General features: G+C 46.8%; 24 non-coding genes across 24 annotated transcripts; 17 read left to right on the top strand and 7 right to left on the bottom strand.

Moving 5' to 3' along the window:
• Nucleotides 1-651: 651 nt before the first annotated feature.
• On the top strand, nucleotides 652-815 carry LOC135047778 (U1 spliceosomal RNA). The gene has a single exon (XR_010239763.1). It is a non-coding gene; the product is annotated as a U1 spliceosomal RNA (small nuclear RNA).
• A 152-nt stretch (nucleotides 816-967) lies between these two features.
• On the top strand, nucleotides 968-1,131 carry LOC135047701 (U1 spliceosomal RNA). Its single transcript, XR_010239692.1, has one exon. It is a non-coding gene; the product is annotated as a U1 spliceosomal RNA (small nuclear RNA).
• A 668-nt stretch (nucleotides 1,132-1,799) lies between these two features.
• On the top strand, nucleotides 1,800-1,963 carry LOC135047805 (U1 spliceosomal RNA). The gene has a single exon (XR_010239790.1). It is a non-coding gene; the product is annotated as a U1 spliceosomal RNA (small nuclear RNA).
• Nucleotides 1,964-2,115: 152 nt separating this feature from the next.
• LOC135047722 (U1 spliceosomal RNA) lies at nucleotides 2,116-2,278 on the top strand. Its single transcript, XR_010239710.1, has one exon. It is a non-coding gene; the product is annotated as a U1 spliceosomal RNA (small nuclear RNA).
• A 671-nt stretch (nucleotides 2,279-2,949) lies between these two features.
• On the top strand, nucleotides 2,950-3,113 carry LOC135047658 (U1 spliceosomal RNA). Its single transcript, XR_010239653.1, has one exon. It is a non-coding gene; the product is annotated as a U1 spliceosomal RNA (small nuclear RNA).
• A 6,628-nt stretch (nucleotides 3,114-9,741) lies between these two features.
• Nucleotides 9,742-9,857, bottom strand: LOC135047757 (U5 spliceosomal RNA). The gene has a single exon (XR_010239742.1). It is a non-coding gene; the product is annotated as a U5 spliceosomal RNA (small nuclear RNA).
• Nucleotides 9,858-10,132: 275 nt separating this feature from the next.
• On the bottom strand, nucleotides 10,133-10,248 carry LOC135047732 (U5 spliceosomal RNA). Its single transcript, XR_010239717.1, has one exon. It is a non-coding gene; the product is annotated as a U5 spliceosomal RNA (small nuclear RNA).
• A 286-nt stretch (nucleotides 10,249-10,534) lies between these two features.
• LOC135047753 (U5 spliceosomal RNA) lies at nucleotides 10,535-10,650 on the bottom strand. The gene has a single exon (XR_010239739.1). It is a non-coding gene; the product is annotated as a U5 spliceosomal RNA (small nuclear RNA).
• A 270-nt stretch (nucleotides 10,651-10,920) lies between these two features.
• On the bottom strand, nucleotides 10,921-11,036 carry LOC135047748 (U5 spliceosomal RNA). The gene has a single exon (XR_010239733.1). It is a non-coding gene; the product is annotated as a U5 spliceosomal RNA (small nuclear RNA).
• Nucleotides 11,037-11,180: 144 nt separating this feature from the next.
• On the top strand, nucleotides 11,181-11,343 carry LOC135047771 (U1 spliceosomal RNA). The gene has a single exon (XR_010239756.1). It is a non-coding gene; the product is annotated as a U1 spliceosomal RNA (small nuclear RNA).
• A 4,813-nt stretch (nucleotides 11,344-16,156) lies between these two features.
• Nucleotides 16,157-16,269, bottom strand: LOC135047761 (U5 spliceosomal RNA). The gene has a single exon (XR_010239747.1). It is a non-coding gene; the product is annotated as a U5 spliceosomal RNA (small nuclear RNA).
• Nucleotides 16,270-16,555: 286 nt separating this feature from the next.
• Nucleotides 16,556-16,672, bottom strand: LOC135047763 (U5 spliceosomal RNA). Its single transcript, XR_010239749.1, has one exon. It is a non-coding gene; the product is annotated as a U5 spliceosomal RNA (small nuclear RNA).
• Nucleotides 16,673-16,942: 270 nt separating this feature from the next.
• On the bottom strand, nucleotides 16,943-17,058 carry LOC135047740 (U5 spliceosomal RNA). Its single transcript, XR_010239725.1, has one exon. It is a non-coding gene; the product is annotated as a U5 spliceosomal RNA (small nuclear RNA).
• Nucleotides 17,059-17,202: 144 nt separating this feature from the next.
• LOC135047785 (U1 spliceosomal RNA) lies at nucleotides 17,203-17,366 on the top strand. The gene has a single exon (XR_010239770.1). It is a non-coding gene; the product is annotated as a U1 spliceosomal RNA (small nuclear RNA).
• Nucleotides 17,367-17,518: 152 nt separating this feature from the next.
• LOC135047708 (U1 spliceosomal RNA) lies at nucleotides 17,519-17,681 on the top strand. The gene has a single exon (XR_010239698.1). It is a non-coding gene; the product is annotated as a U1 spliceosomal RNA (small nuclear RNA).
• A 674-nt stretch (nucleotides 17,682-18,355) lies between these two features.
• On the top strand, nucleotides 18,356-18,519 carry LOC135047675 (U1 spliceosomal RNA). Its single transcript, XR_010239670.1, has one exon. It is a non-coding gene; the product is annotated as a U1 spliceosomal RNA (small nuclear RNA).
• Nucleotides 18,520-18,671: 152 nt separating this feature from the next.
• Nucleotides 18,672-18,834, top strand: LOC135047671 (U1 spliceosomal RNA). Its single transcript, XR_010239666.1, has one exon. It is a non-coding gene; the product is annotated as a U1 spliceosomal RNA (small nuclear RNA).
• Nucleotides 18,835-19,505: 671 nt separating this feature from the next.
• LOC135047787 (U1 spliceosomal RNA) lies at nucleotides 19,506-19,669 on the top strand. Its single transcript, XR_010239772.1, has one exon. It is a non-coding gene; the product is annotated as a U1 spliceosomal RNA (small nuclear RNA).
• A 152-nt stretch (nucleotides 19,670-19,821) lies between these two features.
• On the top strand, nucleotides 19,822-19,984 carry LOC135047724 (U1 spliceosomal RNA). The gene has a single exon (XR_010239712.1). It is a non-coding gene; the product is annotated as a U1 spliceosomal RNA (small nuclear RNA).
• Nucleotides 19,985-20,658: 674 nt separating this feature from the next.
• LOC135047664 (U1 spliceosomal RNA) lies at nucleotides 20,659-20,822 on the top strand. Its single transcript, XR_010239659.1, has one exon. It is a non-coding gene; the product is annotated as a U1 spliceosomal RNA (small nuclear RNA).
• A 972-nt stretch (nucleotides 20,823-21,794) lies between these two features.
• On the top strand, nucleotides 21,795-21,958 carry LOC135047800 (U1 spliceosomal RNA). The gene has a single exon (XR_010239785.1). It is a non-coding gene; the product is annotated as a U1 spliceosomal RNA (small nuclear RNA).
• A 152-nt stretch (nucleotides 21,959-22,110) lies between these two features.
• On the top strand, nucleotides 22,111-22,273 carry LOC135047678 (U1 spliceosomal RNA). The gene has a single exon (XR_010239673.1). It is a non-coding gene; the product is annotated as a U1 spliceosomal RNA (small nuclear RNA).
• A 674-nt stretch (nucleotides 22,274-22,947) lies between these two features.
• LOC135047662 (U1 spliceosomal RNA) lies at nucleotides 22,948-23,111 on the top strand. Its single transcript, XR_010239657.1, has one exon. It is a non-coding gene; the product is annotated as a U1 spliceosomal RNA (small nuclear RNA).
• Nucleotides 23,112-23,263: 152 nt separating this feature from the next.
• On the top strand, nucleotides 23,264-23,426 carry LOC135047715 (U1 spliceosomal RNA). Its single transcript, XR_010239705.1, has one exon. It is a non-coding gene; the product is annotated as a U1 spliceosomal RNA (small nuclear RNA).
• The last annotated feature ends 3,592 nt before the right edge of the window (nucleotides 23,427-27,018 follow it).

Here is a 27,018-nt window from a genome sequence, read left to right as displayed (position 1 = left end):
CTCCAGCCTAGTTTGCTGTCTGTTTCCACTTCTCTTTTCTTGAGCCGCTGCCTTCTATGCCCTTGTGCACTCTCCTGACTTCTCCTGTCTGCTTACTTTGTGCCTTCCAACGCACAATGCAAACTACAGGTAGTGCTGCAGGGCCCACACCCTTTTACTTGCCTTTCAGAGCAGCTCTGGAGCTGTTACAGTGCCCAGCTGCTGCAAGAAATCAGCTTGAATGCTTCAGGGGCTGGGGCATAGCCAACATGAGCCCCACACCGACGGAGGGTGGAGGTGTTTAATGCGAACTAAGGGTCATCCAAGCGCCGCAAAAGGCCGCCATGCCCTGCATACCCCTTTTCTCTTTTCATATGCAGATGAGGGTTCCAGCCAACTTTGGCCCACTGCTTGGATGACATCACCGTATGCAAATACGTCTTCTGCAGACCTTCCCCCAGGAATGCTTGTACTAGTTGTTGCATTTGGTTTGTTGTTTGGGGTGCTTCAGTATTAGGCAGCCTTCTGCTCTCCCATGTTCATCTGAAAATATGTGTTCTCCCTGCAGTTGTTGTCCCCAGATGAGAGTTCTCTTGTGCTGCCTCAGTTGAATCTCCTTTACTTGACAGAGATGTGCCTGAGCAGCGGCCATCCCCAGCCCTATCCCAAATCATACTTATTTTGCATAGGAGATACCATGGTCATGAAGATTGTTCTTCCAGGGTGAGGTTCATTCATTGCATTCTGGGTATGCTGACCCCTGTGATTTCCCCAAATGTGGGAAACTCGACTGCATTATTTGTGGTAGTGGGGGACTGTGTTTGTGCTTTCCTCTGGTCAGCTCTGGTAAAAGTCAGATTTCTTTGTCTCAGATCTTCCTCTAGCCTTGTTCTTTTTTTGAGAGTTTCCTTGTGCTGCCTCAGTTGGATTTCCTTCACTTGACAGGGGGGTGCCCGAGCAGCGACCCTCCCCAGCTCTAGCCCAACTCCTACTTACCTGCCAGGTGAGATACTATGATCAGGAAGGTGCTTCTCCCAGGGCAAGGCTCACCCATTGCACTCTGGGTGTGCTGCTCCTACGATTTCCCCAAATGTGGGACACTTGACTACATAATTTGTGTTTCCTCTGGTCGGCTACTCGTATAATTCAGATCTCTTTGTCTCAGGTCTCTCTCCAGCCTAGTTTGCTGTCTGTTTCCACTTCTCTTTTCTTGAGCCCCTGCCCTTGCCCTTGTGCACTCTCCTGACTTCTCCTGTCTGCTTACTTTGTGCCTTCCAACGCACAATGCAAACTACAGGTAGTGCTGCAGGGCCAACACCCTTTTACTTGCCTTACAGAGCAGCTCTGGAGCTGTTACAGTGCCCAGCTGCTGCAAGAAATCAGCTTGAATGCTTCAGGGGCTGGGGCATAGCCAACATGAGCCCCACACCGACGGAGGGTGGAGGTGTTTAATGCGAACTAAGGGTCATCCAAGCGCCGCAAAAGGCCGCCATGCCCTGCATACCCCTTTTCTCTTTTCATATGCAGATGAGGGTTCCAGCCAACTTTGGCCCACTGCTTGGATGACATCACCGTATGCAAATCCGTCTTCTGCAGACCTTTTCCCAGGAATGCTTGTACTAGTTGTTGCATTTGGTTTGTTGTTTGGGGGTGCTTCAGTATTAGGCAGCCTTCTGCTCTCCCATGTTCATCTGAAAATATGTGTTCTCCCTGCAGTTGTTGTCCCCAGATGAGAGTTCCCTTGTGCTGCCTCAGTTGAATCTCCTTTACTTGACAGGGATGTGCCTGAGCAGCGGCCCTCCCCAGCCCTATCCCAAATCATACTTATTTTGCATAGGAGATACCATTGTCATGAAGATTGTTCTCCCAGGGTGAGGTTCATTCATTGCATTCTGGGTATGCTGACCCCTGTCATTTCCCCAAATGTGGGAAACTCGACTGCATTATTTGTGGTAGTGGGGGACTGTGTTTGTGCTTTCCTCTGGTCAGCTCTGGTAAAAGTCAGATTTCTTTGTCTCAGATCTTCCTCTAGCCTTGTTCTTTTTTCGAGAGTTTCCTTGTGCTGCCTCAGTTGGATCTCCTTCACTTGACAGGGGGGTGCCCGAACAGCGACCCTCCCTAGCTCTAGCCCAACTCCTACTTACCTGCCAGGTGAGATACTATGATCAGGAAGGTGCTTCTCCCAGGGCAAGGCTCACCCAATGCACTCTGGGTGTGCTGCTCCTACGATTTCCCCAAATGTGGGACACTTGATTACATAATTTGTGTTTCCTCTGGTCGGCTCTCGTATAATTCAGATCTCTTTGTCTCAGGTCTCTCTCCAGCCTAGTTTGCTGTCTGTTTCCACTTCTCTTTTCTTGAGCCGCTCCCTTCTATGCCCTTGTGCACTATCCTGACTTCTCCCGTCTGCTTACTTTGTGCCTTCCAACGCACAATGCAAACTACAGGTAGTGCTGCAGGGCCCACACCCTTTTACTTGCTTTACAGAGCAGCTCTGGAGCTGTTACAGTGCCCAGCTGCAGCAAGAAATCAGCTTGAATGCTTCAGGGGCTGGGGCATAGCCAACATGAGCCCCACACCGAAGGAAGGTGGAGGTGTTTAATGCAAACTAGGGGTCATCCAAGCGCCGCAAAAGGCCGCCATGCCCTGCACACCCCTTTTTTATTTTCATATGCAGACGAGGGTTGAAGCCAACTTTGACCCACTGCTTGGATGACATCACCATATGCAAATCCATCTGCTGCAGGCCTTCCCCAAGGAATGCTTGCACTAGTAGTTGCATTTGGTTTGTTGTTTGGGGGTGCTTCAGTGTTAGGCAGCCTTCTGCCCTCCCATGTTCATCTGAAAATATGTGTTCTCCCTGCAGTTGTTGTCCCCAGATGAGAGTTCCCTTGTGTTGCCTCAGTTGAATCTCCTTTACTTGACAGAGATGTGCCTGAGCAGCGGCCCTCCCCAGCCCTATCCCAAATCATACTTATTTTGCATAGGAGATACCATGGTCATGAAGATTGTTCTCCCAGGGTGAGGTTCATTCATTGCACTCTGGGTATGCTGACCCCTGTGATTTCCCCAAATGTGGGAAACTCGACTGCATTATTTGTGGTAGTGGGGGACTGCGTTTGTGCTTTCCTCTGGTCAGCTCTGGTAAAAGTCAGATTTCTTTGTCTCAGATCTTCCTCTAGCCTTGTTCTTCTTTCGAGAGTTCCCTTGTGCTGCCTCAGTTGGATCTCCTTCACTTGACAGGGGGTGCCCGAGCAGCAATCCTCCACAGCTCTAGCCCAACTCCTACTTACCTGCCAGGTGAGATACTATGATGTTCACTGTTAGGGCAATCAGGATGTGGAATTCCCTGCCAGGGAAGGTGGTAATGGCGGACTCTGTAATTGGATTTAAAAAAGGAATGGATACATTTCTGAATGAAAAAGCTATCCAAGGTTATAATACTTAAAATATCAACATGGTTAATCCGGGGGTAACATGAGTTATAGTAGCTAACTAGTCATAAAACATTATTCAGCAAGTATGTAGAATCATCACAACTTAAAACAGGTTGAACACGATGGGCAATTTGCCTCTATTCAACCTCAAAAACTATGTTACTATATGTTACTATATTACTATGTTACTGTAGTATACAGAACACCACAATGTAATGAGCAGTGATAGTGAGCACTGATGAGGATACTAGAACTGACACTGAGCAGCAAGATGCAGCACTGGACTATTAGTAATGTACTGTAGTATGCTGAGCACCACAATGCAGCACAAGACAATGAGCAGTGATACTGAGCACTGATGAGGATACTACTGAGAACTGACACTGAGCAGGAGAGACACACTACTAGTATTACTGAGCAGCAATAAGTAACCACTGATACTGAGCACTGATATTGAGATTTCCACTGAGAGAACATAGCCACGTCCTCTCCGCTCTCTCTTCAATGCACGAGTAAAAATGGCGGCAACGCGCAGCTCTTTATATGGAATCCGAATCTCGAGAGAATCCGACAGCGGGATGATGACATTTTCCCTTGTTCAGGTTTTCCGAGTCAGGCGGGAACAACCGAGCCTGCCTCGGACCAGTGTAAACCACATGGAGTTCGTCGGGAATTCGGTTCTCGGAGAACCGAACCCGCTCCTCTCTACCTTATACCCATCAATTTTTTTATTTTCAATCTAAGCCCCTGCAGTTTTCTGTAAGCATCTGCTTCGCTATGATGATCAACAAGTCACAAGGGCAAACACTCAGGGCTTGAGGCGTAGATCTTAGGACCAGCTGCTACAAGCATGGCAGAGGTGTCACTATCACTGGTGACACCCAGAGAGGTGGCGAAGGAGATTGTAATGCAGTGCGCGCAGATAAGCAGCGCAATGGTAAAAAGGAGGCATGGTTTCATAGGTAGGGGCGTGGCCTGGTGGCCTGAATCTACATTTTGTTGCTCCGGGTGTCCCGGGGGTTGGGGGCTGCACCCGGGGACTAGTGTGTGTGCGGTGCTGGCTCCTGCACAGTGACAGGGCATGGCCACCCAGCATGACGCCTCCATTCTTGACCATGCTGTAATTGCAGTCGCACTGCAGTTCAGCGTGATCATAAAAAATGGTGTAGCCTCCTGCTGGTGCAAACTGTATGTGCGCGCAGGAAGCCGCCACCATTTTTGTGATCACAGCGGCTGAATGTGATGTCATACAGCCGCTGTGACCACGCCCCCTGTGTCTCCTCCGTTGCAGACCCCATTTTGAAGCCTTGCCCCCGCACCGCTCCATCCCTGACTTGGAAATGGAGTGTTGCTGACCCCCCTCTCCCCCCCCCGCCCCGATTGACAGGCAGAGGCGATCGCATTCTCTGCGGGGTGCCGCAGAAAATGCAGGCACATGCGTATGCTGTTAGCAATTTTTGCAGTTGGATCGCTTATTGTGATTGCATTCCAACCTGAATCAGGCCCTATTACCTATCACAATGCGCTGCGGGCAGTACAAAATTGGGTTAATATAGGAGTAAAACTCCCAGACCTGTGCTCCTTAACTGTACCTGGTGGCTAGTGGAGCGGCTGCCCAGTAATCAGTGTCCACGCCAGTGCGCACACGGTCCACCCCCTACGGCCACGCTCCCCTTCATCAGCGGCCTCGTGATCCGGAAGGGCGGTGTGTGTGTGACTGACCTTAGGAAGAAACTGGAGCCTCCGCTGCAGTGACCCAGCAACCAGGGCACGGGAGTATACAGCGCCGCTGGGAGTGATGAAGCTGCAGTAAAGATGTCTATTAGACCTAGCCTGCTGCAGCCCTTGTAGATTCTCATAAAACAAGTTCTTCTTTTCTTGTCAAAATTTATAGCTAAGAATAGGCTGCCTGAGGCAGGCCCCTGTTAAGTGGCCTGCTACTGAAAGCACCAACTACAAACTGAGCTCCCTGTTCATGGAAGCGGGGTTATAGAGGAGGATGCGCTGAGCATCTTGGGAACAGTCAAAAGCTTTGAGCCGGTTGGTGCCTCAGATCAAGATCCTACTCTACACCCCAATGTGAATCCTTGTGGAGTCCAGTGTACCCCACAGAAGAAATTAATGTGTCACACCCATTGGCAGCAACCTTAGAATAGCTGCTGACGGGCACAATTGAGAAAGGAAGGGGGGGGGGGGGACATTTGAATCCAGCACATAGATGCAATTCAAATATGTAATTTGTACCTTCCTATTTTAAAATATAATGGATGAACCTCACCCTGTGAGAACAATCTTCATGATCAAGAGATCTCATATGCAAAATAAGTATGAGTTGGGATAGGGCTGGGGAGGGTGGCTGCTCGGGCAGCCCCTCCCCCGTCAAGTTAAGGAGATTCAACTGAGGACGCACAAGGGAACTCTCGTCTGGGGACAACAACTGCAGGGAGACCACATCTGTTCAGATGAACATGGGAGGGTGGAAGGCTGCCTAATATTGAAGCACCATCAAATATCAAACCATATGCAACAACTAGTACAAGCATTCCTGGGGGAAGGTCTGCAGAAGACGGATTTGCATACGGTGATGTCATCCAAGATGTGGGCCAAAGTTGGCTGGAACCCTCATCTGCATATGAAAAGAGAAAAGGGGCATGCAGGGCATGGCGGCCTTTTGCGGTGCTTGGATGACCCCTAGTTCGCATTAAACACCCCCACCCTCCTTTGGTGTGGGGCTCATGTTGGCCATGCCCCATCCCCTGAAGCATTCAAGCTGATTTCTTGCAGCAGCTGGGCACTGTAACAGCTCCAGAGCTGTTCTGTAAGGCAAGTAAAAGGGTGTGGGCCCTGCAGCACCACCTGTAGTTCGCATTGTGCGTTGGAAGGCACAAAGTAAGCAGACGGGAGGAGAAGTCAGGATAGTGCGCAAGGGCATCCTTTTCTCTTAGTCCGTAGAGGATGCTGGGGTCACATTAAGAACCATGGGGTATAGACGGGATCCGCAAGAGACATGGGCACTTTAAGACTTTCAAAGGGTGTGAACTGGCTCCTCCCTCTATGCCCCTCCTCCAGACTCCAGTTATAGGAACTGTGCCCAGGGAGACGGACATTTCGAGGAAAGGATTTATTGTTAAACTAAGGTGAGCATCTTACCAGCTCACACCTTAAGCATGCCGCAGAACGTGGCATTCAACAGAACACAAGCCAACGGCATGAACAATTGCAGCAAAAAGCTGACCAGAACCATAACATAACATGTGTATAACCACAAGTAATAACTGCAGACACAGTATGGACTGGGACGGGTGCCCAGCATCCTCTACGGACTAAGAGAAAAGGATTTACCGGTAGGTATTAAAATCCTATTTTCTCATACGACCTAGAGGATGCTGGGGTCACATTAAGAACCATGGGGTTATACCAAAGCTCTTGAACGGGTGGGAGAGTGCGTACGACTCTGCAGCACCGAATGACCCAACTTGAGGTTATCATCAGCCAAGGTATCAAACTTGTAAAACTTAGCAAAAGTGTTTACTAAATAGCTGCTCGGCAAAGTTGCAATGCCGAGACTTCCCGACCAGCTGCCCAGGATGAACCCACCTTTCTAGTAGAATGGGTCTTCACCTAATTCAGTAACGGCAATCCTGCCATGGAATGAGCATGCTGAATCTTACCACAGATCCAGCGCATAATGGTCTACATGGAAGCAGGACACCCAATCCTGTTGGGAGCATACAGGACAAACAGAGCCTCTGTTTTCCTAATCTGAACCGTTCTGGTGACATAAATTTTCAAAGTTCTGACCACAGCCAGAGACTTTGACTCAACGAAGGTGTCAGTGGCCAAAGGCACCATGTGGAAAGATGAACCACCTTCGGCAGAAATTGTTGACGTGTCCTCAATTCTGCTCTATCTTCATGAAAGATCAAATAAAGGCTCTTGTGATACTGCATGGTTTGTACTGTTTTCCATGTGCTCCCAGATCTTTCAAGCAAGTAGCATGGTCAAGAAAGTTCTGTTTGAAAAGAAACAACATTTACTGTCATTGTTATAGAATTTGGGAGAAAAAACAAGAAGAAATCTGCACTGTTGACGCACTGGACAGAATGAATGAATCATAAAATATAACCTTTATTAAGTATGTATTAAAATTGGATAAATATTAATATTATTATCCCAAACTGCAGTGAAACATAAAGGTTAAAATCACAGAACTAACATACATGTGCATAAGAAGAATAAAGAGATGTGAAAAAAAGGTTTAAAAAGCGTGTCCGTGTGTGATTATTTTTGAAGGCACAACCCTGGCGGGGTTGTTTATATAGATATATATGTTGCTAATAATCACTTTCTAGCGTAATGTTATTAAATAGCTGTTAGTATCTATGTCGTCAGGTACCACTGGGTCGTATCCTATATACTCCCTTCACTCAATAGGGGTTACCTCCCGGGAAGCCATCCCCATTGGCGAATTTGTGGGGGTGATTGAGTATAACCGGTAAGCTAACCTCCAATTTGTGGGGTGCTTAGGTAGATGGGGATCACTTATTTCTCTGTGTCCCCTAAGACTATATTCCTAAATTCAATACCACAGGGGGATAGCTTTCTATATCGGATAAGGAATCACTTGATAGGGAAATCTCTATGCATCATGGAAAGATCATATTTATTAATATCCAAACTAAAAAAATGATGAATAGCTTTAATTTAGCTGTTTAGATATAGTTAATTGGCGAGATATACCAACAGGTGCGGTTGCCTTAAGGAATATGGCAATTCCAATATAAATAGCAGCCCTCCTTCATATAATCAGCCAGATCTTATTAAATCTGGTCCAGATATAGCCGTTCAGATATACTTAATTGACAACATATATCAATCGGTGGGGTTGCCTTAAGGAATATAGCAATTCCAATTCTCATATAAATAGCAACCTTCCTTCATATATTCAGCCAGATCTTATTTAATCTGATCTAGGCGTAGGCAATAATGCTTTCCTTAGAGGTATAGCCACCTCAATTCTTATTAGGAAGCAAAGTGTCTGTCATAATGGTTTATCCAATTCATCTAAGAAATAATATATTCCATGTGTCAGAGATTCATTACTCTCTATTTACACTGTTAAAGAGTTAATTCTTATTATGTTACAGTGTAATGAAATTATCATATAGGGAGATGTGGCAATTCCATGTGCTATATATATAATAACCCTTAGTGGTCCAGATTCCACAATGAGGAATTTTCTTATAAACCGCTGAAACACACAGCTGTTTGACTGACTTCCAAATATATCTATCTCACTTTGTAACAGTCTTATGATAGAGAAACTGTTACATATTCGGTCACTTAGTTATCTAAAGGTAAACAGACTCAGTGTGAGGGTAATATAATATATCAAATGCGCTGTCAATAATCGTGGTAACTGGTGTAATAATGTGGTATATTGAGTATGCTAGTAAGGCATATAACTGCTCTCCAGCCTTTAAGTGTTACCAATCAATTTGTTACACTGTAAAGGATTTATGGTGTCCTGTTAGGACATGCAGCTGCTAGGCTGACTCAAAGATTTATCCATTTGTAACAATTATGTAACAGTTATATACATGTTACTGGTATTACATAGAAATAGTATGACACAGGCCAGCAGTCCCATGTGTCTAGATTCCACAATAGGAGATTTTCTTTGTCTTATAAACTGCTGGAACACACAGCTGCTAGACTGACTTCAAATATATATATTACTTTGTAACAGTCTTATAGTAAAGAGACTGTTACACACTGTCATTTAGTTATCTCAAGGTTAGCAGATTCTGTGTGAGGATAGTGTTCTGTTAGAACATGCAGCTGCTAGGCTGACTCATAGAAAATGTATCCATTTGTAACAAATGACACATACAGCATTAAATTAATATCTATAGCAGCCCATGTGACATCTCTACTCTTATCATAATTGTCTGGTTATTGCCAATCTGGACAGCAGGAGTGATATATATTCACTAGTCCCAATATCCCATCATATAAATATACCCACACTGATATACTTTCTTATCAAGAGTTATTAGTAGCTATCTGTATGCACTTTAGACATTGTATCTGCTAAGTGACATCATATCTAGTGTATTCCTTTCTTATAGCTCAGCTTCTATTCCCTATTAGTGGAGACTAACAGCTAACATCATAATCATATATTTTTGTTTTATAACATTTCACATGAGTCAAATACACGCGGACTCGCCGTGCCCTACACGTGTGTTTCACTGCATCTATGGCAACTTACATTAAAGCTAACAAGAAAGCACACTCGTTCTGTCTTTAAACTGATAAAAGAAACCCCAATAATATGGGGCATGCAAAAATTGAGATAAAACTCAGTTTTGCTCCTCTCCACGGAAATCTTTAATAAAAGGCGAAATATTTGTTAGTTCTGAAGAGAAACCAGAGCATGACCAAGATTCCACCTGTCGCCTGAGTGCCATGCCAGCAGTTCTCATTGAGCTCAAAGTGAGCACCCAATTTGAAAGAAAGATAGCAGATTTCTCACCAGGCTTCCCCTAGCTATAAACATGGTTTGTACTCTTTTCCATGTGTTCCCAGATCTTTCAAGCAATTAGTATAGTCAAGAAAGTTCTGTTTGAAAAGAAACAAACATTTACTGTCATTTCTATGCAAATGAGCTTACATTAAAGCACACTCGTTCTATCTTTAAACAGATAAAATAAAACCCCAATAAGATGGGGAATGCAAAATTTGAGATAAAACTCAGTTTTGCTCCTCTCCACGGAAATCTTTAGTAAAAGGCGAAAGATTTGTTCGTTCTGAAGAGAAACCAGAGCATGACCAAGATTCCACCTGTCGCCTGAGTGCCATGCCAGCAGTCCTCATTCAGCTCAAAGTGAGCACCCAATTTGAAAGAAAGAAAGCAGATTTCTCACCAGGCTTCCCCTTGCTATAAGCATGGTTTGTACTCTTTTCCATGTGCTCCCAGATCTTTCAAGCAAGTAGCATGGTCAAGAAAGTTCTGTTTGAAAAGAAACAGACATTTACTGTCATTGTTATACAAATAAACTTACATTAAAGCCAACAAGAAAGCACACTCATTCTGTCCTTAAACTGATAAAAGAAACCCCAATAATATGGGGCATGCAAAAATTGAGATAAAACTCAGTTTTGCTCCTCTCCACGGAAATCTTTAATAAATGGCGAAAGATTTGTTCATTCTGAAGAGAAACCAGAGCATGACCAAGATTCCACCTGTCGCCTGAGTGCCATGCCAGCAGTCCTCATTCAGATCAAAGTGAGCGCCCAATTTGAAAGAAAGCAGATTTCTCACCTGGCTTCTCCTTGCTATAAGCATGGTTTGTACTGTATTCCATGTGCTCCCAGATCTTTCAAGCAAGTAGCATGGTCAAGAAAGTTCTGTTTGAAAAGAAACAAACATTTACTGTAATTTCTATGCAAATGAGCTTTCATTAAAGCACACTCATTCTATCTTTAAACCGATAAAAGAAAATCCAAAAAGATGGGGCATGCAAAAATTGAGGTAAAACTCAGTTTTGCTCCTCTCCACGGAAATCTTTAGTAAAAGGCGAAAGATTTGTTCGTTCTGAAGAGAAACCAGAGCATGACCAAGATTTTCATCTGAAAATATGTGTTCTCCCTGCAGTTGTTGTCCCCAGATGAGAGTTCCCTTGTGCTGCCTCAGTTGAATCTCCTTTACTTGACAGAGATGTGCCTGAGCAGCGGCCCTCCCCAGCCCTATCCCAAATCATACTTATTTTGCACAGGAGATACCATGGTCATGAAGATTGTTCTCCCAGGGTGAGGTTCATTCATTGCATTCTGGGTATGCTGACCCCTGTGATTTCCCCAATGTGGGAAACTCGACTGCATTATTTGTGGTAGTGGGGGACTGTGTTTGTGCTTTCCTCTGGTCAGCTCTGGTAAAAGTCAGATTTCTTTGTCTCAGATCTTCCTCTAGCCTTGTTCTTCTTTCGAGAGTTCCCTTGTGCTGCCTCAGTTGGATCTCCTTCACTTGACAGGGGGTGCCCGAGCAGCAATCCTCCACAGCTCTAGCCCAACTCCTACTTACCTGCCAGGTGAGATACTATGATCTTCACTGTTAGGGCAATCAGGATGTGGAATTCCCTGCCAGGGAAGGTGGTAATGGCGGACTCTGTAATTGGATTTAAAAAAGGAATGGATACATTTCTGAATGAAAAAGCTATCTAAGGTTATAATACTTAAAATATCAACATGGTTAATCCGGGGGTAACATGAGTTATAGTAGCTAACTAGTCATAAAACATTATTCAGCAAGTATGTAGAATCATCACAACTTAAAACAGGTTGAACACGATGGGCAATTTGCCTCTATTCAACCTCAAAAACTATGTTACTATATGTTACTATATTACTATGTTACTGTAGTATACAGAAAACCAAAATGCAATGAACAGTGATAGTGAGCACTGATGAGGATACTAGAACTGACACTGAGCAGCAAGATGCAGCACTGGACTATTAGTAATGTACTGTAGTATGCTGAGCACCACAATGCAGCACAAGACAATGAGCAGTGATACTGAGCACTGATGAGGATACTACTGAGAACTGACACTGAGCAGGAGAGACACACTACTAGTATTACTGAGCAGCAATAAGTAACCACTGATACTGAGCACTGATATTGAGATTTCCACTGAGAGAACATAGCCACGTCCATTCCGCTCTCTCTTCAATGCACGAGTAAAAATGGCGGCAACGCGCAGCTCTTTATATGGAATCCGAATCTCGCGAGAATCCGACAGCGGGATGATGACATTTTCCCTTGTTCAGGTTTTGCGAGTCAGGCGGGAACAACCGAGCCTGCCTCGGACCAGTGTAAACAACGTGGAGTTCGTGGGGAATTCGGTTCTCGGAGAACCGAACCCGCTCCTCTCTACCTTATACCAATCAATTTTTTTATTTTCAATCTAAGCCCCTGCAGTTTTCTGTAAGCATCTGCTTCGCTATGATGATCAACAAGTCACAAGGGCAAACACTCAGGGCTTGAGGCGTAGATCTTAGGACCAGCTGCTACAAGCATGGCAGAGGTGTCACTATCACTGGTGACACCCAGAGAGGTGGCGAGGGAGATTGTAATGCAGTACGCGCAGATAAGCAGCGCAATGGTAAAAAGGAGGCATGGTTTCATAGGTAGGGGCGTGGCCTGGTGGCCTGAATCTACATTTTGTTGCTCCGGGTGTCCCGGGGGTTGGGGGCTGCACCCGGGGACTAGTGTGTGAGCGGTGCTGGCTCCTGCACAGTGAAAGGGCATGGCCACCCAGCATGACGCCTCCCTTCTTGACCATGCTGTAATTGCAGTCGCACTGCAGTTCAGCGTGATCATAAAAAATGGTGTAGCCTCCTGCTGGTGCAGACTGTATGTGCGCGCAGGAAGCCGCCACCATTTTTGTGATCACAGCGGCTGAATGTGATGTCATACAGCCGCTGTGACCACGCCCCCTGTGTCTACTCCGTTGCAGACCCCATTTTGAAGCCTTGCCCCCGCACCGCTCCATCCCTGACTTGGAAATGGAGTGTTGCTGACCCACCTATCCCCCCCCGCCCCGATTGACAGGCAGAGGCGATCGCATTCTCTGCGGGGTGCCGCAGAAAATGCAGGCACATGCGTATGCTCTTAGCAATTTTTGCAGTTGGATCGCTTATTGTGATTGCAATCCAACCTGAATCAGGCCCTATTACCTATCACAATGCGCTGCGGGCAGTACAAAATTGGGTTAATATAGGAGAAAAACCCCCAGACCTGTGCTCCTTAACTGTACCTGGTGGCTAGTGGAGCGGCTGCCCAGTAATCAGTGTCCACGCCAGTGCGCACACGGTCCACCCCCTACGGCCACGCTCCCCTTCATCAGCGGCCTCGTGATCCGGAAGGGTGGTGTGTGTGTGACTGACCTTAGGATGAAACCGGACCCTCCGCTGCAGTGACCCAGCAACCAGGGCACGGGAGTATACAGCGCCGCTGGGAGTGATGAAGCTGCAGTAAAGATGTCTATTAGACCTAGCCTGCTGCAGCCCTTGTAGATTCTCATAAAACAAGTTCTTCTTTTCTTGTCAAAATTTATAGCTAAGAATAGGCTGCCTGAGGCAGGCCCCTGTTAAGTGGCCTGCTACTGAAGGCACCAACTACAAACTGAGCTCCCTGTTCATGGAAGCGGGGTTATAGAGGAGAATGCACTGAGCATCTTGGGAACAGTCAAAAGCTTTGAGCCGGTTGGTGCCTCAGATCAAGATCCTACTCTACACCCCAATGTGAATCCTTGTGGAGTCCAGTGTACCCCACAGAAGAAATTAATGTGTCACACCCATTGGCAGCAACCTTAGAATAGCTGCTGACGGGCACAATTGAGAAAGGAAGGGGGGGGGGGGGACATTTGAATCCAGCACATAAATGCAATTCAAATATGTAATTTGTACCTTCCTATTTTAAAATATAATGGATGAACCTCACCCTGTGAGAACAATCTTCATGATCAAGAGATCACATATGCAAAATAAGTATGAGTTGGGATAGGGCTGGGGAGGGTGGCTGCTCGGGCAGCCCCTCCCCCGTCAAGTTAAGGAGATTCAACTGAGGAAGCACAAGGGAACTCTCGTCTGGGGACAACAACTGCAGGGAGACCACATCTTTTCAGATGAACATGGGAGGGCGGAAGGCTGCCTAATACTGAAGCACCATCAAATATCAAACCATATGCAACATCTAGTACAAGCCTTCCTGGGGGAAGGTCTGCAGCAGACGGATTTGCATACAGTGATGTTATTCAAGCAGTGGGCCAAAGTTGGCTGGAACCCTCATCTGCCATTAAAAGAGAAAAGGGGCGTGCAGGGCATGGCGGCCTTTTGCAGTGCTTGGATGACCCCTAGTTCTCATTAAACACCCCCACCCTCCTTTGGTGTGGGGCTCATGTTGGCCATGCCCCATCCCCTGAAGCATTCAAGCTGATTTCTTGCAGCAGCTGGGCACTGTAACAGCTCCAGAGCTGTTCTGTAAGGCAAGTAAAAGGGTGTGGGCCCTGCAGCACCACCTGTAGTTTGCATTGTGCGTTGGAAGGCACAAAGTAAGCAGACGGGAGGAGAAGTCAGGATAGTGCGCAAGGGCATCCTTTTCTCTTAGTCCGTAGAGGATGCTGGGGTCACATTAAGAACCATGGGGTATAGACGGGATCCGCAAGAGACATGGGCACTTTAAGACTATCAAAGGGTGTGAACTGGCTCCTCCCTCTATGCCCCTCCTCCAGACTCCAGTTATAGGAACTGTGCCCATGGAGACGGACATTTCGAGGAAAGGATTTATTGTTAAACTAAGGTGAGCATCTTACCAGCTCACACCTTAAGCATGCCGCAGAACGTGGCATTCAACAGAACACAAGCCAACGGCATGAATAATTGCAGCAAAAAGCTGACCAGAACCATAACACAACATGTGTATAACCACAAGTAATAACTGCAGACACAGTATGGACTGGGACGGGTGCCCAGCATCCTCTACAGACTAAGAGAAAAGGATTTACCGGTAGGTATTAAAATCCTATTTTCTCATACGACCTAGAGGATGCTGGGGTCACATTAAGAACCATGGGGTTATACCAAAGCTCTTGAACGGGTGGAAGAGTGCGTACGACTCTGCAGCACCGAATTACCCAACTTGAAGTTATCATCGGCCAAGGTATCAAACTTGTAAAACTTAGCAAAAGTGTTTACTAAATAGCTGCTCGGCAAAGTTGCAATGCCGAGATTCCCCGACCAGCTGCCCAGGATGAACCCACCTTTCTAGTAGAATGGGTCTTCACCTAATTCAGTAACGGCAATCCTGCCATGGAATGAGCATGCTGAATCTTACCACAGATCCAGCGCATAATGGTCTACATGGAAGCAGGACACCCAATCCTGTTGGGAGCATACAGGACAAACAGAGCCTCTGTTTTCCTAATCTGAACCGTTCTGGTGACATAAATTTTCAAAGTTCTGACCACAGCCAGAGACTTTGACTCAACGAAGGTGTCAGTGGCCAAAGGCACCATGTGGAAAGATGAACCACCTTCGGCAGAAATTGTTGACGTGTCCTCAATTCTGCTCTATCTTCATGAAAGATCAAATAAAGGCTCTTGTGATACTGCATGGTTTGTACTGTTTTCCATGTGCTCCCAGATCTTTCAAGCAAGTAGCATGGTCAAGAAAGTTCTGTTTGAAAAGAAACAAACATTTACTGTCATTGTTATGCAAATAAACTTACATTAAAGCTAACCAGAAAGCACACTCGTTCTGTCTTTAAACTGATAAAAGAAACCCCAATAATATGGGCATACCTCCCAACTTTGTCGGCTCGCAAAGAGGGACACACGCGCGGCGAAGTCGCACGCGCTCCCAAAAAGGGCGTGGCCTAAGTAAAAAGGGGCATGGCTTCGCGGGAGGACCCGCGATCGCGAGTCACGCCCCCGTTTTCGGCACTGAGGGGGCATGCCCAGCGCTCTGTGAGCCGCTGGCATGCCACCTCTCCCTCTGACTTCAGTGAATAGACGCTGTGCGCACAGCGACTATTCACCTCTGCTCTGCTAAGCAGGGCAGCGACAGACAGAGCCTCCCAACTGTCCTACCCACCGCGGGACACTGCGGCCCGCAGGTGGGACAGCGGGACAGTCCCCAAAAAACGGGACTGTCCCGCGAAAATCGGGACAGTTGGGAGGTATGATATGGGGCATGCAAAAATTGAGATAAAACTCAGTTTTGCTCCTCTCCACGGAAATCTTTAGTAAAAGGCGAAAGATTTGTTCGTTCTGAAGAGAAACCAGAGCATGACCAAGATTCCACCTGTCGCCTGAGTGCCATGCCAGCAGTCCTCATTCAGCTCAAAGTGAGCACCCAATTTGAAAGAAAGAAAGCAGATTTCTCACCAGGCTTCCCCTTGCTATAAACATGGTTTGTACTCTTTTCCATGTGCTCCCAGATCTTTCAAGCAATTAGTATGGTCAAGAAAGTTCTGCTTGAAAAGAAACAGACATTTATTGTCATTGTTATGCAAATAAACTTACATTAAAGCTAACAAGAAAGCACACTTGTTCTGTCTTTAAACTGATAAAAGAAACCCCAATAATATGGGGCATGCAAAAATTGAGATAAAACTCAGTTTTGCTCCTCTCCACGGATAATCTTTAATAAAAGGCGAAAGATTTGTTCATTCTGAAGAGAAACCAGAGCATGACCAAGATTCCACCTGTCGCCTGAGTGCTGTGCCAGCAGTCCTCATTCAGATCAAAGTGAGCGCCCAATTTGAAAGAAAGCAGATTTCTCACCTGGCTTCTCCTTGCTATAAGCATGGTTTGTACTGTATTCCATGTGCTCCCAGATCTTTAAAGCAAGTAGCATGGTCAAGAAAGTTCTGTTTGAACATAAATAAACATTTACTGTCATTTCTATGCAAATGAGCTTACATTAAAGCACACTCATTCTATCTTTAAACCGGTAAAAGAAACCCCAAAAAGATGGGGCATGCAAAAATTGAGATAAAACTCGGTTTTGCTCCTCTCCACGGAAATCTTTAGTAAGAGGCGAAAGATTTGTTCGTTCTGAAGAGAAACCAGAGCATGACCAAGATTTTTATCTGAAAATATGTGTTCTCCCTGCAGTTGTTGTCCCCAGATGAGAGTTCCCTTGTGCTGCCTCAGCTGAATCTCCTTTACTTGACAGAGATGTGCCTGAGCAGCGGCCCTCCCCAGCCCTATCCCAAATCATACTTATTTTGCATAGGCGATACCATGGTCATGAAGATTGTTCTCCCAGGGTGAGGTTCATTCATTGCATTCTGGGTATGCTGACCCCTGTGATTTCCCCAAATGTGGGAAACTCGACTGCATTATTTGTGGTAGTGGGGGACTGTGTTTGTGCTTTCCTCTAGTCAGCTCTGGTAAAAGTCAGATTTATTTGTCTCAGATCTTCCTCTAGCCTTGTTCTTCTTTCGAGAGTTCCCTTGTGCTGCCTCAGTTGGATCTCTTTCACTTGACAGGGGGGTGCCCGAGTAGCGACCCTCCCCAGCTCTAGCCTAACTCCTACTTACCTGCCAGGTGAGATACTATGATCATGAAGGTGCTTCTCCCAGGGCAAGGCTCACCCATTGCACTCTGGGTGTGGTGCCCCTGCGATTTCCCCAAATGTGGGAAGCTTGACTGCATAATTTGTGTTTCCCCTGGTCGGCTCTCGTATAATTCAGATCTCTTTGTCTCAGGTCTCTCTCCAGCCTAGTTTGCTGTCTGTTTCCACTTCTTTTTTCATGAGCCCCTCCCTTTTATACCCTTGTGCACTATCCTGACTTCTCCTCTTGTCTGCTTATTTTGTGCCTTCCAATGCACAATGCAAACTACAGGTAGTGCTGCAGGGCCCACACCCTTTTACTTGCCGTACAGAGCAGCTCTGGAGCTGTTACAGTGCCCAGCTGCTGCAAGAAATCAGCTTGAATGCTTCAGGGGCTGGGGCATAGCCAACATGAGCCCCACACCGAAGGAGGGTGGAGGTGTTTAATGCGAACTAGGGGTCATCCAAGCGCCGCAAAAGGCCGCTATGCCCTGCACGCCCCTTTTCTCTTTTCATATGCAGACGAGGGTTGAAGCCAACTTTGACCCACTGCTTGGATGACATCACCGTATGCAAATCCATCTGCTGCAGGCCTTCCCCCAGGAATGCTTGCACTAGTTGTTGCATTTGGTTTGTTGTTTGGGGGTGCTTCATTATTAGGCAGCCTTCTGCCCTCCCATGTTCATCTGAAAATATGTGTTCTCCCTGCAGTTGTTGTCCCCAGATGAGAGTTCCCTTGTGCTGCCTCAATTGAATCTCCTTTACTTGACAGAGATGTGCCTGAGCAGCGGCCCTCCCCAGCCCTATCCCAAATCATACTTATTTTGCATAGGAGATACCATGGTCATGAAGATTGTTCTCCCAGGGTGAGGTTCATTCATTGCATTCTGGGTATGCTGACCCCTGTGATTTCCCCAAATGTGGGAAACTCGACTGCATTATTTGTGGTAGTGGGGGACTGTGTTTGTGCTTTCCTCTGGTCAGCTCTGGTAAAAGTCAGATTTATTTGTCTCAGATCTTCCTCTAGCCTTGTTCTTCTTTCGAGAGTTCCCTTGTGCTGCCTCAGTTGAATCTCCTTCACTTGACAGGGGGGTACCCGAGCAGCGACCCTCCCCAGCTCTAGCCCAACTTCTACTTACCTGGCAGGTGAGATACTATGATCATGTAGGTGCTTCTCCCAGGGCAAGGCTCACCCATTGCACTCTGGGTGTGCTGCTCCTGCGATTTCCCCAAATGTGGGAAACTTGACTGCATAATTTGTGTTTCCCCTGGTCGGCTCTCGTATAATTCAGATCTCTTTGTCTCAGGTCTCTCTCCAGCCTAGTTTGCTGTCTGTTTCAACTTCTCTTTTCTTGAGCCGCTCCCTTCTATGCCCTTGCGCACTATCCTGACTTCTCCCGTCTGCTTACTTTGTGCCTTCCAATGCACAATGCAAACTACAGGTAGTGCTGCAGGGCCCACACCCTTTTACTTGCCGTTCAGAGCAGCTCTGGAGCTGTTACAGTGCCCAGCTGCTGCAAGAAATCAGCTTGAATGCTTCAGGGGCTGGGGCATAGCCAACATGAGCCCCACACCGAAGGAGGGTGGAGGTGTTTAATGCGAACTAGGGGTCATCCAAGCGCCGCAAAAGGCCGCCATGCCCTGCACGCCCCTTTTCTCTTTTCATATGCAGACGAGGGTTGAAGCCAACTTTGACCCACTGCTTGGATGACATCACTATATGCAAATCCATCTGCTGCAGGCCTTCCCCCAGGAATGCTTGTACTAGTTGTTGCATTTGGTTTGTTGTTTGGGGGTGCTTCAGTATTAGGCAGCCTTCTGCCCTCCCATGTTTATCTGAAAATATGTGTTCTCCCTGCAGTTGTTGTCCCCAGATGAGAGTTCCCTTGTGCTGCCTCAGTTGAATCTCCTTTACTTGACAGAGATGTGCCTGAGCAGCGGCCCTCCCCAACCCTATCCCAAATCATACTTATTTTGCATAGGCGATACCATGGTCATGAAGATTGTTCTCCCAGGGTGAGGTTCATTCATTGCATTCTGGGTATGCTGACCCCTGTGATTTCCCCAAATGTGGGAAACTCGACTGCATTATTTGTGGTAGTGGGGGACTGTGTTTGTGCTTTCCTCTGGACAGCTCTGGTAAAAGTCAGATTTCTTTGTCTCAGATCTTCCTCTAGCCTTGTTCTTCTTTCGAGAGTTCCCTTGTGCTGCCTCAGTTGGATCTCTTTAACTTGACAGGGGGGTGCCCGAGCAGCGACCCTCCCCAGCTCTAGCCCAACTCCTACTTACTTGCCAGGTGAGATACTATGATCATGAAGGATCTTCTCCCAGGGCAAGGCTCACCCATTGCACTCTGGGTGTGGTGCCCCTGCGATTTCCCCAAATGTGGGAAGCTTGACTGCATAATTTGTGTTTCCCCTGGTCGGCTCTCGTATAATTCAGATCTCTTTGTCTCAGGTCTCTCTCCAGCCTAGTTTGCTGTCTGTTTCCACTTCTTTTTTCATGAGCCCCTCCCTTTTATACCCTTGTGCACTATCCTGACTTCTCCTCCTGTCTGCTTACTTTGTGCCTTCCAATGCACAATGCAAACTACAGGTAGTGCTGTAGGGCCCACACCCTTTTACTTGCCGTACAGAGCAGCTCTGGAGCTGTTACAGTGCCCAGCTACTGCAAGAAATCAGCTTGAATGCTTCAGGGGCTGGGGCACAGCCAACATGAGCCCCACACCGAAGGAGGGTGGAGGTGTTTAATGTGAACTAGGGGTCATCCAAGCACCGCAAAAGGCCGCCATGCCCTGCACGCCCCTTTTCTCTTTTCATATGCAGACGAGGGTTGAAGCCAACTTTGACCCACTGCTTGGATGACATCACCGTATGCAAATCCATCTGCTGCAGGCCTTCCCCCAGGAATGCTTGCACTAGTTGTTGCATTTGGTTTGTTGTTTGGGGGTGCTTCAGTATTAGGCAGCCTTCTGCCCTCCCATGTTCATCTGAAAATATGTGTTCTCCCTGCAGTTGTTGTCCCCAGATGAGAGTTCCCTTGTGCTGCCTCAGTTGAATCTCCTTTACTTGACAGAGATGTGCCTGAGCAGCGGCCCTCCCCAGCCCTATCCCAAATCATACTTATTTTGCATAGGAGATACCATGGTCATGAAGATTGTTCTCCCAGGGTGAGGTTCATTCATTGCATTCTGGGTATGCTGACCCCTGTGATTTCCCCAAATGTGGGAAACTCGACTGCATTATTTGTGGTAGTGGGGGACTGTGTTTGTGCTTTCCTCTGGTCAGCTCTGGTAAAAGTCAGATTTATTTGTCTCAGATCTTCCTCTAGCCTTGTTCTTCTTTCGAGAGTTTCCTTGTGCTGCCTCAGTTGGATCTCTTTCACTTGACAGGGGGGTGCCCGAGCAGCGACCCTCCCCAGCTCTAGCCCAACTCCTACTTACCTGCCAGGTGAGATACTATGATCATGAAGGTGCTTCTCCCAGGGCAAGGCTCACCCATTGCACTCTGATTTCCCCAAATGTGGGAAGCTTGACTGCATAATTTGTGTTTCCCCTGGTCGGCTCTCGTATAATTCAGATCTCTTTGTCTCAGGTCTCTCTCCAGCCTAGTTTGCTGTCTGTTTCCACTTCTCTTTTCTTGAGCCGCTCCCTTCTATGCCCTTGCGCACTATCCTGACTTCTCCTCCTTTCTGCTTACTTTGTGCCTTCCAACGCACAATGCGAACTACAGGTAGTGCTGCAGGGCCCACACCCTTTTACTTGCCTTACAGAGCAGCTCTGGAGCTGTTACAGTGCCCAGCTGCTGCAAGAAATCAGCTTGAATGCTTCAGGGGCTGGGGCATAGCCAACATGAGCCCCACACCGAAGGAGGGTGGAGGTGTTTAATGCAAACTAGGGGTCAGCCAAGTGCCGCAAAAGGCCACCATGCCCTGCACGCCCCTTTTCTCTTTTCATATGCAGACGAGGGTTGAAGCCAACTTTGACCCACTGCTTGGATGACATCACCATATGCAAATCTATCTGCTGCAGGCCTTCCCCCAGGAATGCTTGCACTAGTTGTTGCATTTGGTTTGTTGTTTGGGGGTGCTTCAGTATTAGGCAGCCTTCTGCCCTCCCATGTTCATCTGAAAATATGTGTTCTCCCTGCAGTTGTTGTCCCCAGATGAGAGTTCCCTTGTGCTGCCTCAGTTGAATCTCCTTTACTTGACAGAGATGTGCCTGAGCAGCGGCCCTCCCCAGCCATATCCCAAATCATACTTATTTTGCATAGGAGATACCATTGTTATGAAGATTGTTCTCCCAGGGTGCGGTTCATTCATTGCACTCTGGGTATGCTGACCCCTGTGATTTCCCCAAATGTGGGAAACTCGACTGCATTATTTGTGGTAGTGGTGGACTGTGTTTGTGCTTTCCTCTGGTCAGCTCTGGTAAAAGTCAGATTTCTTTGTCTCAGATCTTCCTCTAGCCTTGTTCTTCTTTCGAGAGTTCCTTTGTGCTGCCTCAGTTGGATCTCCTTCACTTGACAGGGGGGTGCCCGAGCAGCGACCCTCCCCAGCTCTAGCCCAACTCCTACTTACCTGCCAGGTGAGATACTATGATCATGAAGGTGCTTCTCCCAGGGCAAGGCTCACCCATTGCACTCTGGGTGTGCTGCCCCTGCAATTTCCCCAAATGTGGGAAACTTGACTGCATAATTTGTGTTTCCCCTGGTCGGCTCTCGTATAATTCAGATCTCTTTGTCTCAGGTCTCTCTCCAGCCTAGTTTGCTGTCTGTTTCCACTTCTCTTTTCTTGAGCCCCTCCCTTCTATACCCTTGTGCACTATCCTGACTTCTCCTCCCGTCTGCTTACTTTGTGCCTTCCAATGCACAATGCAAACTACAGGTAGTGCTGCAGGGCCCACACCCTTTTACTTGCCTTACAGAGCAGCTCTGGAGCTGTTACAGTGCCCAGCTGCTGCAAGAAATCAGCTTGAATGCTTCATGGGATGGGGCATGGCCAACATGAGCCCCACACCAAAGGAGGGTGGGGGTGTTTAATGCGATCTAGGGGTCATCCAAGCAGCGCAAAAGGCCGCCATGCCCTGCACGCCCCTTTTCTCTTTTCATATGCAGATGAGGGTTGAAGCCAACTTTGACCCACTGCTTGGATAACATCACCATATGCAAATCCATCTGCTGCAGGCCTTCCCCCAGGAATGCTTGCACTAGTTGTTGCATTTGGTTTGTTGTTTGGGGGTGCTTCAGTATTAGGCAGCCTTCTGCCCTCCCATGTTCATCTGAAAATATGTGTTCTCCCTGCAGTTGTTGTCCCCAGATGAGAGTTCCCTTGTGCTGCCTCAGTTGAATTTCCTTTACTTGACAGAGATGTGCCTGAGCAGCGGCCCTCCCCAGCCCTATCCCAAATCATACTTATTTTGCATAGGAGACACCATGGTCATGAAGATTGTTCACCCAGGGTGAGGTTCATTCATTGCATTCTGGGTATGCTGACCCCTGTGATTTCCCCAAATGTGGGAAACTCGCCTGCATTATTTGTGGTAGTGGGGGACTGTGTTTGTGTTTTCCGCTGGTCAGCTCTGGTAAAAGTCAGATTTCTTTGTCTCAGATCTTCCTCTAGCCTTGTTCTTCTTTCGAGAGTTCCATTGTGCTGCCTCAGTTGGATCTCCTTCACTTGACAGGGGGGTGCCCGAGCAGCGACCCTCCCCAGCTCTAGCCCAACTCCTATTTACCTGCCAGGTGAGATACTATGATCTTGAAGGTGCTTCTCCCAGGGCAAGGCTCACCCATTGCACTCTGGCTGTGCTGCCCCTGCGATTTCCCCAAATGTGGGAAACTTGACTGCATAATTTGTGTTTCCCCTGGTCGGCTCTCGTATAATTCAGATCTCTTTGTCTCAGGTCTCTCTCCAGCCTAGTTTGCTGTCTGTTTCCACTTCTCTATTCTTGAGCCGCTCCCTTCTATGCCCTTGCGCACTATCCTGACTTCTCCCGTCTGCTTACTTTGTGCCTTCCAACGCACAATGCGAACTACAGGTAGTGCTGCAGGGCCCACACCCTTTTATTTGCCTTACAGAGCAGCTCTGGAGCTGTTACAGTGCCCAGCTGCTGCAAGAAATCAGCTTGAATGCTTCAGGGGCTGGGGCATAGTCAACATGAGCCCCACACCGAAGGAGGGTGGAGGTGTTTAATGCGAACTAGGGGTCATCCAAGCGCCGCAAAATGCCGCCATGCCCTGCATAACCCTTTTCTCTTTTCATATGCAGATGAGGGTTCCAGCCAACTTTGGCCCACTGCTTGGATGACATCACCGTATGCAAATTCGTCTCCTGCAGACCTTCCCCCAGGAATGCTTGTACTAGTTATTGCATATGGTTTGATATTTGATGGTGCTTCAGTATTAGGCAGCCTTCCGCCCTCCCATGTTCATCTGAAAAGATGTGGTCTCCCTGCAGTTGTTGTCCCCAGACGAGAGTTCCCTTGTGCTTCCTCAGTTGAATCTCCTTAACTTGACGGGGGAGGGGCTGCCCGAGCAGCCACCCTCCCCAGCCCTATCCCAACTCATACTTATTTTGCATATGAGATCTCTATATCATGAAGATTGTTCTCACAGGGTGAGGTTCATCCATTATATTTTAAAATAGGAAGGTTCAAATTACATATTTGAATTGCATCTATGTGCTGGATTCAAATGTCCCCCCCCCCTTCCTTTCTCAATTGTGCCCATCAGCAGCTATTCTAAGGTTGCTGCCAATGGGTGTGACACATTAATTTCTTCTGTGGGGTACACTGGACTCCACAAGGATTCACATTGGGGTGTAGAGTAGGATCTTGATCTGAGGCACCAACCGGCTCAAAGCTTTTGACTGTTCCCAAGATGCTCAGCGCATTCTCCTCTATAACCCCGCTTCCATGAACAGGGAGCTCAGTTTGTAGTTGTTGCCTTCAGTAGCAGGCCACTTAACAGGGGCCTGCCTCAAGCAGCCTATTCTTAGCTATTAATTTTGACAAGAAAAGAAGAACTTTTTTTATGAGAATCTACAAGGGCTGCAGCAGGCTAGGTCTAATAGACATCTTTACTGCAGCTTCATCACTCCCAGCGGCACTGTATACTCCCGTGCCCTGGTTGCTGGGTCACTGCAGCGGAGGCTCCGGTTTCTTCCTAAGGTCAGTCACACACAATGTAACACCCCGGTATAACAAGTGTGTAAACTATGTGGAACAGGTCAGGGATACCTTGATGGACTATTCCTCCTTCAGCAGCAGCTCTTCTCTATTCCTGGCAGAGAGGCAAGGTTTCCCCAGACACAAAGAAAGGCAGGCAGGGCTTTGTATGAAAGAATAAATGGTTTACCACATAACTCAGAAAAGGAACTGATTACAGTAGGGAAGGGAAAGATTTGATTCAAGCAACTTAAACACAGACACCATATACACTTTAAGTCATTACACAAATGGTAATATAACTAAATCTGAGATTAATACTATGTTGCTTAGTAATAGAAATCAACTTATGCAGACAATATTTAAGTCCCAGATAACATTGGTGTCACTGCAGGGAGTCTCTATGTGCACGTTGGGGCCCGGTTATGTTGTTACATAGTTATATGCAGCTATTGTCTCCTTTAGCTGTGAACAAAATATTGTAGCTCTGTGTAGTAAAGATGATTGTTTAAAACAAACTGGAGCTGCTTCCCATGTAAATCGCTGCATAGGTATAGTAAATATAGGATAATGTCCTTTGCAGTGGAGTAGGTTTCAGTATAAATATGGATTTATCTCACCCAGTCAATAGATGTTTCTGAGGCAGTTTCCCCTCAGATGTAGGCCAGTCAGCATTGGTATAAAGGCTTTATACTCTCCTGTCTCTGACACTTGCTGTGCACTCTCTTGGCTGAGAGTGTCATGGCGTTCTTACTTGTTAATTGCTGCACTTCCACTGCTGTATTTTGCACTACTGCTTACTCTCTCATGCAATTTTCAGCTTATTTGTCTCCCCTCTCTCAGCTGCTCATCTCTGCGTAATGGCGTCGCCAGCTCTTTCCTCACCATGGCTCCAACTGACTTCTCAAACTGCTGTTCAATTTTCTTTTAAATAAACTTTATTTAAAATGGCACAGGCAACTACACTGTTGTCAAAAATGTCCTTGTTGTTATGGGATATCACACGTGCCCCCCCCAAAACATGCGTGTCCTCACGCATTTTGGTTTTATCCCTATATAAACTTCTCACTATATCCAGTCACATTCATTAGTGAACACAGATTATGTCTGAAACATTAACATTTATCAACATTTTTAACATCAGTATCTGATAGGTATAATTCCTTTTGTGCTATAGTACATTAACACATGCTCCTGGAGCAATCGGTTGAAATCTGGACAGTATATGGTCTTGAAAAGTTTGTCTAGGAAACCTCAACCCCCCTGCCATGGATGAGTATTGAACTCTTTCTAAACTGTCTTTGGGACATGCTGTACAAAACTGCAGCTGACTATGGTGGTTTTCTGTTTTGCAAGCCCTAGTCTTCTTGCCTCCTTGTCGGTGACAAACCACCTTAGTCTGCTGTAAATACATTTTATGAGCCTCTTCCATTCCATCTTGGGATTCAGTATCACAGCTGGTTTGGGACAATGGATTCTGGAGAGAAAGAGGCAGCAAGGTTCTTCTTACAGAACAGGTTGGACAGTTTCGGCACCATCTCTTGATGTCTTCCCTCATTTCAACCCAAAAGAACTTTTTCCAGATGCTTGTTTCCATCCTTTTGCACCCAGGGTGACCTGACTTGTCGTGATATTCTTCAAGCACATAACAAGCACTTTGTCTTGGAATTACAAGTTGACTGATCCTATAATGAGTATTAGGATCCACACTACATCGAACCAACTGTCCTTTCTCTTCAAACAGCCTTTCTCGCTGTCTCAACAACTTCAGGAGTTCTGGCGAGGATTCTTGCCTTTGTCGCTTGGTCAGGTATTTCCCAATCTTCAGTAAGGCTTTGAGGTGTCTTATCATCTGACTTTTATCTTGCAGGTGGTCAAAACTGGTTCCTTGAATAGGTTGCTCACAGTTTCTAGAACTGGATGCTATATTATTCATGCCTAACATTGAAGCATTCTTTCGGATAATCTGGACACTGGAGATGGGCATTTCTATCATTATTTGGCTAGCCTTATTTTTTTCATGTTCCTCTCTTACAGATAATTCTGTTATCATTCTTCCCTTTTGTTTGGCTATCCCAGGTTGAAGGCCTTGTTTCTCCTGGAGCTTGTCAGTTTGAAACTCTCCTTGGAGTGCTGCTACGAGCTCCTCACAGCAGTTCCGCAACACATTCATGCCCACTATCACTGGAGGCAATCCATCATCTTGGGCAGTGGTGATGATGAAGCCTTGCTGTGGTAGCACTGTTCGTCCGATTTGAATTTCAGCTTCCCAGTATCCTTTGCAAGGGATGCAGTGCCCATTGCTTGCAATCGGGT

This window comes from Pseudophryne corroboree, unplaced genomic scaffold (assembly GCF_028390025.1).
Source record: "Pseudophryne corroboree isolate aPseCor3 unplaced genomic scaffold, aPseCor3.hap2 scaffold_941, whole genome shotgun sequence".
Lineage (NCBI taxonomy): Eukaryota > Metazoa > Chordata > Amphibia > Anura > Myobatrachidae > Pseudophryne > Pseudophryne corroboree.
The sequence above is the reverse complement of the archived record's forward strand: the minus strand, read 5'-3'. Positions and strand labels throughout refer to the sequence as shown.